Here is a 7516-nt window from a genome sequence, read left to right on the forward strand (position 1 = left end):
CCCGGCTCGGCTCTGCTACACCATCGACACCGCACCACCACCATTGCCTTCGAGCTCCCCGCGGTGAGCCATCTTGCTGAGACCACCTCCCTAGCCAAATGGAACATGCACCACCATGATCGAAACCTTGCTGAAGCTTCGAGCTCTAGCCTAGCCCAACTGGTTAGCTAGGGAGACCGCCATGGCCATGCTTGCCGAGACCTAAGATGCACTATGCGCGCTGCCACCAGCCAAAAGGAGGACCCCAGCCATGACGTTGTACATCGGAGTAGGAGCGCACTTGAATGGGCACGCTCACCATGGCCGAGAGCACAACCATGGTGAGACCACCGTGTCTTCTATGTCGTGGTAAAGGCGACGTTGACACCCTGACTGGATCCGCCATGATGAGAGACACACCGCGCTCACCTTAGCCGAGGAAGAAGCCCATCGGAGCCCTACGTTGCCGCACCGCACCTCATCGGACCGCCACCGCCTCCGCTTTGCCCCCACCACTATGGCCAGAGCCACTGGGAGCACCAGGAGCTCCTTCAACACACCCACCATGGCCGTAGAAGCACCGTGGAGCTCACATGCTCCTTCAACTAGGCTCTCGCCACCACTGCAGCCCTGTCCATGCACGCCAACGAACCCACGCCGCCGTTCACCGTGGCCAGAACCCTAGGAAGCCCCAGCCACCACCTTGACCCCACCACTACACTCACCGAGGCTTGGCGACGCTTTTGCCTACCTTAATCACGCACCAGTACCGCCCGAGAGGCTCACCAGCGAGCTCACCGCCGGTGGGAGCATCAGGGACGATGGGGAATTCTCCCCGCCTGGTTCATGTACGCATGCACCTGGTCTTGGTGAACCAAACAGAGGAGAAGGATCGGTGGACCCAGACTACGTAGACTGTGTCTACGGTCCATGAACCAACACCGCGCAGTCCACCATGCACCGGATTGGTGGACCAGAGCCTAGTAGAGGCCCAGGGTCATGACGTGGCCGCACCAACGCATGCCACATGGTGGGCAAAGCCTAGCCCAAATCCAGGCCCAACCAGCCCAGTCGAGGCTCGGCCTATATTGACCATTGACCGATCAACGTTGACCGTTGACTGAGGCCACATGTCAGTGACACCGCCACGCGGGACCCACTTGTCAGAGGATGAAACAGCCGAGATGACGTCATGCTGACATCATGATAACATCAGCAGCTCTGGCCCCACCTGTCAGTGACTGTGATCCATTGACTGTTGACTCGCCCGTTGACTTGATGTTGACTTTGATCGGACCCACATATCAGTGACCCAAGAGCCCCTGGTCCCACCTGTTAGTAGCTGATGACATAGATGACGTCAGCGGGACCCCACCTGTCAGTACCAGAACTGAGACGATGATGTCATGCTGATGTCAGCATGCCACGTGGACCAACAGGAGCATGACACGTGTCAGCACGGTATTAATTCAGCCTTTTCCCATTTTCATAAGTGATTTAAACTTCAGAAATTCATAACTAATTCATATGAACTCAGAAAAATATGAAACCAGGACTAAAATTCATCTAAAAATTGAGCTCTACGTAATGGACCCATGTTTGTGTGCATTTGGCTCCTTTGAATTTTCATTGCTTCTTTGTGCTATTCTATAGACGTCGCTAACACGAATATAATGCGATCGTTTGTAGACTCGGAGGAGAACCAGACGGATGAGGACCGAGAGTACCATGAGGAGTACGGAGACGACTACACCGAAGGTGCCACATCCCACCCAATCTCGTAGCACCTATTACGCATGGCTAATATAGAGCTGCTATTGCTTTACTTTATTGTTATAATCACACTATGATAGGACTTGCATGGTAGTATGCTTCCTTGATGGCCTTTACCTTGACGCAACCTTACCCCTGCTCACCCTACTGTTTGGCTAAGTCACACGCCTGCTGCTATATTTCACTGCTTATTATTTCTACTACGCTTATATATATACCATATTGATGCGTGGTGGAAACTGGAGTTATCTGGACTATGGGGAGAGTCCTGTGTGTGTGACTTGGGTGTGTGGAGGGTAAGGGTTGTGTCGACCAAGTTGGAGTATACGACAAGCCTAGGGCAAGTCTTGCCGTGAGGTGCTACCTGGGCACCCCTGGAATGGATACCTATGGTGGGTAAATGGTGATATGAGGTGGCCCTGGGTGTGAACCTATGATGGGAGGAGCCCGGGGGTGGAGGTGCTGTGGTGGCACAGTAAAACCCTGATGAAGACATTCTGGCTTAGTCATCTTTAAGGACTTACTAGTACTCAGACTCACCGAGAAGCCTTATGTACCACTCGCCCTATATGGTGCGGGACGGCCAGACTACTTGGTAGGATATTGCCACTACTGCTAGGTTGATAGCGAATAGTGCAAGGAGGTACGGGGCGCAGAGGATTTCCCCCACACCCTTCCGAGACTTCATGGAGTCCTTGTGGACTCGGCTCATGACTCACAGTTTTAGCCACCCCAGACTAGACTTGGGGTGTACCAGGGCTGAATGGTAGAGTGGCATTATCCTAGGCTAGCAAGCGGCCAGAATCAGCCCAGTTGATGATGGTCAGCGAAGAAGGCATATCTTGTGGTTATGTAAAACCTCTGTAGAGTGTATGGTTGATCGATCGATACATATGCCGACTAGTTGGCTATGGACCTTTCCTGGGTTTCGCTTAAACTAGATAGCGAGATGAGTCCTTCTCTTCTTCCCCCGTGAGAGAGTGTCGGTCATAGCCAGGGGCTACAGGCCATGAGACAGTGCCGAGAGGGAGTTGGCCTATCGACTGAGCGATGGTATGGTGATGATATGGAGATGGTGGTATATCAATCCCAGGATCGAAACCTGGCTCTAGACAGAAAAAGGGGGTGGAATGTGTGTGAGAATGGTGTTAAAAACTTGACCAACTACTATTATATACTTGATATGCTAATACATAGGAAACCCCAGCCTTATAGGTTCCTTTTGATTATATCCAACTTGCATCCAATTTCCACAAAGCATTGCTCATAGGGTGGGAGTGGCCAGTACAAATCATACTGATAAACTTTGGCACATAGGTTCTGCTGAGGAGTATAGCTCTAAGGAGTTTGACGGTTGAGGGGTTCGTTCCTATGCTCGAGTTTTGGCGATCTTATCTCCAAGCTGTCCTGGATGAATGCTACTTTTGATTCCACCGATGCGGCGATGTAATAATTTATGTAATTTCACACTTTATGTACTCTGATATTACCATTGTATGGATGTGGTATTCGACTAGAATTTGGGTAATATGATCTACAATGGTCATAATACACTTCGACTCTGTGGATTTCTCTTCGCGGAAATCAGGTCGTTTCAGAACCCTACTGACCTTCCTTGGTAGTGGGTCAAGAGGCTCACGACCTCGGGCGAAGGGGTAAATCATGGCTCATGGTGAAAATGTACAACCTCTGCAAAGTGTAAAACTGCTATATCAGCCATGCTCACGGTCACAAGCGGTCTTGGACTCCTTATGGAATAGATGATCGCTAATGGTTATTTGTTTATGCTATTCATTATTCATGTTTACCTGATCATGTGTTTATATAGGCTTATGATAAACTTGTTGCTACTCAATTGCTTAAAATTATGATTCATTAAAAGCTAAATATAGTTAAACCGGTGTTTACCTTTTGAGCCTCATGAACCCCATGTTATTCTTGTTGAGTACGCGATGTACTTATGCTTGTTTATTTTCAATACTTGGATAAAAATCCTGAATAGGTAATAGATGGTAATGGTTATGAGGATTTCCCTAAGGATTACTAGTCTTGCGATCAACCAGTCGACTGTCCCTATGGCTATGGAGGCACCATGGAGCTTATAGTTATTTATTTCCGCTTGGTAAGACTTTGATATTTATGTAGTGGATTAAATACTCATGATGTAATAAAGCATTGTGCTTAGTATTTTCCTTTAATTTGTCTCTATATGTGTGTGATTGATTCCTAGGCGCACATATGGTTTATATCCAATTTTGTCTTTAAAATTGGGTATGACACCCTAAAAGCCCTAGTTTGGTTTTGTATAATTGATGAAACCTATACACTAACCTCTGTCATGAGTGGTGGTATGAGCTAGGTTGGTGCAATCCAAGTATGGAGCATGGTGGCACTCAAGAGAAGGTGATGATCACATGAAATGATGAGATGGCCATATGTGATGATGATCAAGTGCTCAACTTGGAAAAGAAGAAAGAGAAAACAAAACCCTATGGAGATCAAGGCAAAGGTATAAATAGGAGTTTTGTTTCGGTGATCAAGACACTACAAAGAGTGATCATATTTAGGATAGATGGCCGTACTATTAAGAGGGGTTCTTAACTAGACAATTCGGTCATCTAGTGCCACTAGGTGTTGGACTTCATGCATTGCATTTAGGCCTAGTGCACATCGGAGAGTAAGCGAAAAAATTTATCAAAATGTTTTGAGAAATGCTAACTTGGCTCTAACATGTTTTGGGAAAACACTTTGAGAGTTAGCATCGCTTGTGGAAAGTTGCTCTAAGTTGTCATGGAATGGAACACAAAAAAGTTTGCAACTTGGGGAAGGGTTTGGTGCCTAGGTGGTACCGCCACCCCTTGTCCGGTGCACCATCACCCCTGTGGTGGTGCCCGACTGGCCTGGTTCTGAGCGCGAGCGTTAGGGTGGTCACTGGACACGGTGGTGTGCACCGCCATGCTTGTGATGGTGCACCATCAATGGCTATCTAGTGCCACCGCCACTTTCTAACCGAGGCTAGGGTTAGCTAGAGAATGGGCCGAGGGGCACCACCCTGGTCACTGCCATGGGTGCGGTGGTGCACTGCCCTAATTTTCTAGAGGCTATGGTTTTTGGGGGCTCGGCTAGGGTGGCACCGTCACCCCCTGTCCGGTGACACCGCCACCTGTCCGGTGCCCCAACAGCTAGTCAAAATAGCCATTGAGTCAACCATTGGAGGGCACTGCCACCCCCTATTTGGTGACACGCCTCCCTGTCTGGTGCCCTCACAGAAAGCAGCTCCAAGAGGTAATGGCTATATTTGCTTGTGTGGCTATAAATAGAGGATGTGGCTGGCCTTGGCCACTCTCTTGGCACCTCTTACACTTGGGCACACCCTTTGGAAGCTGAGCAACACACTCCACTCACTTGTTCACTTGATTTCATCATCTTGAGTGAGATTGGAGAGCCTCTAGTGCATTGCATTGAGTTGCATCATCTTGTGACACTAGTTGGGTGATTTGTGCTGGTTGTGAGCTTGTTACTCTTGGTGTTTGCTGACACCTAGATGACCCGGTGATTGGAGAATCATTGAGCAGAGTTGGTGATTGTCTCCAGCCTCGATCGATTGCTTGTGAGGGGTCTTGTGCCTTTCCCGATGGAGCAGCAAAGGCAACTCTAGTAAATTGCTCGTGTGATTAAGCTACCTCACTTATGGGTAGGTTCTTGTAGTGCCATTTGTTGGCGAGGTTCGTGCAACACCTCTTAGCTACCGAACCACCAAGTGTTGGTCGACACAACGGGGACTAGCGTACCAGCATGCATGTGAAACTCTTGTGTGATTAGATTTCTCCCGGTGATTGAATTGTCTATATATTGTGATTGGCTCATTCCTCAACATGACGGTATAATCACCCTACTCACTCTATTACTTTCTTGTAAACTAGTTGTAGCAAGCTCTTTAGTGTAGCTAGTTTTGAGAGCTTGCTTTGTAGATTAGTTTCATCTAGTGGAGCTCTTTAGTGTAGCCTTGTTGAGAGCTCTTAGTGAGTAGTGACTTAGCTCTTGTGTGTGCCTAGTGATTATAGCAACTAGAATTATTGGTATAGGTGGCTTGCAACCCTTGTAGAGCTAGAGCAAAATTGCATTATGCCATTTGTCATACTAATCAATTGCTCTAGTGTTCTTGTAGATTTTTAAATAGGCTATTCACCCCCCTCTAGCCATATTAGGACCTTTCACACTCCAGCACGTGCTTCAACATCTCCTTTCCCTCTCCCTTTCCTTTTTTAGCTGGCCCCTTTCTTGTCATAGGCCGAAGCCCACATGCTAGCCAAACCCCTCCTTTCCTGTCCTCGGCCTTGGCCGCTACTAGCCCCATCCTACAATTGGCCCAAACATCAGCCATCCCCTCCCTACCCTTCACCGCTGGGCCACTCTTGGCCCATTTGGCCACCAACCCACCTTTCTCCTGTCTTTCTCTCTCTCTCACTAGCATGCGGGCCCCACCTATCAACCCCTTCTCTATCCATTCTTCTTCCTCCGCCCAGTAGGACAGTCATCATCGCCCTTTCTCTTTGAGTGCGCATCCACTCGGCCCACTCATCCCATGCCTTAGCTCCCTCATTGCCCCTGCCCAAGTCTTCTCCGCACATAGCCATGTCACCTTGAACCCTGCACCCGCCCCTTGTGCTCACCATGCCATGTGTGGGCCTTGCTGCATGCCGTGCCATGATGGCTAGCATGAGCTCTTAGTGGAGAACACATGCTACCCCAAGTTGCACCGAGCCACCTATGCCCCATGCTCACCCCTAACACATTAGTCTCTCAACCTACGTGTCTCTCCTTTCTCTAACAAAGACAACCATCGTCGCCTTGTGCTCTCCCATGTGTGCCCGCACGGCCTCGTCGTCCCACGCCTTGGCTCCACACCACCCCCACTTCCTCCTTCCCCTATTGCTACTGCATAAGCACACTGAGCGCATGACATGAAAAGTAATTTATGAAGTCAGTTTATAAGAAGAGGATGGGCATGTTCTTTAGATACTTTTTACAAGAATGGTGGGGATTGGAGAGGGAATATAGGTGAAGAGATCCTAACATATGGGTATGTTAAGCCTTAGGATCAAGGGTTCTCGACCAATGGACCCCCAACCAAGCCCTCCAAGATCGCCCGAGGGCTCGAGGGCCACAACCATCGGGTATTCTCACGCGCACCCTCAGACCAAGGATCAAGACAAGCCTAAGCAAGCTCGCCACCTCTGCTTGATGCTCAGGGGCACGGCTGAGCTCAAGGCTCCTGATCGACTAGGGCCTAGACCCGATCCTTAACCACCTCTTGGCCTTAGGCGCTAGCTAAGGCCCTGGCACAAGAAGACATGCCCCAAGCCATCAAGGCTCGGGGGCTCCCTAATGCTGCCCCTTAGGTGCGGCTCTGCCAACTGCTCCCCTGATAGGGTCGCGCACGGGGTGTGACATAAGAAGATGAGTCCCTCTGTGGCCTCTAGGGGCTTGGGGGCTTCTAGGCCCACACGTCAGCCCCTCAAGCCAGCCTAGCCTCCTTTGCCACTAAGAAGTCTACAGAAGGCGCACCTAGGGAGGCCGGTTCAGGCCGACATAGCCTGACACTCAGCGTGTCAGGACAGAGCAACCAAACGACATCTAGGGCTTCTTTGGCTCCACGACACCGCCATGGTCCACAAAGCATCGCAGTAAGACCCTCCTAGACTCTAACACATGTAGACCATAGGATCAACCCCTCAAATGGCCATACACCCGACCTATCTCG

Source organism: Miscanthus floridulus, chromosome 14 (genome assembly GCF_019320115.1).
Source record: "Miscanthus floridulus cultivar M001 chromosome 14, ASM1932011v1, whole genome shotgun sequence".
NCBI classification, from domain to species: domain Eukaryota; kingdom Viridiplantae; phylum Streptophyta; class Magnoliopsida; order Poales; family Poaceae; genus Miscanthus; species Miscanthus floridulus.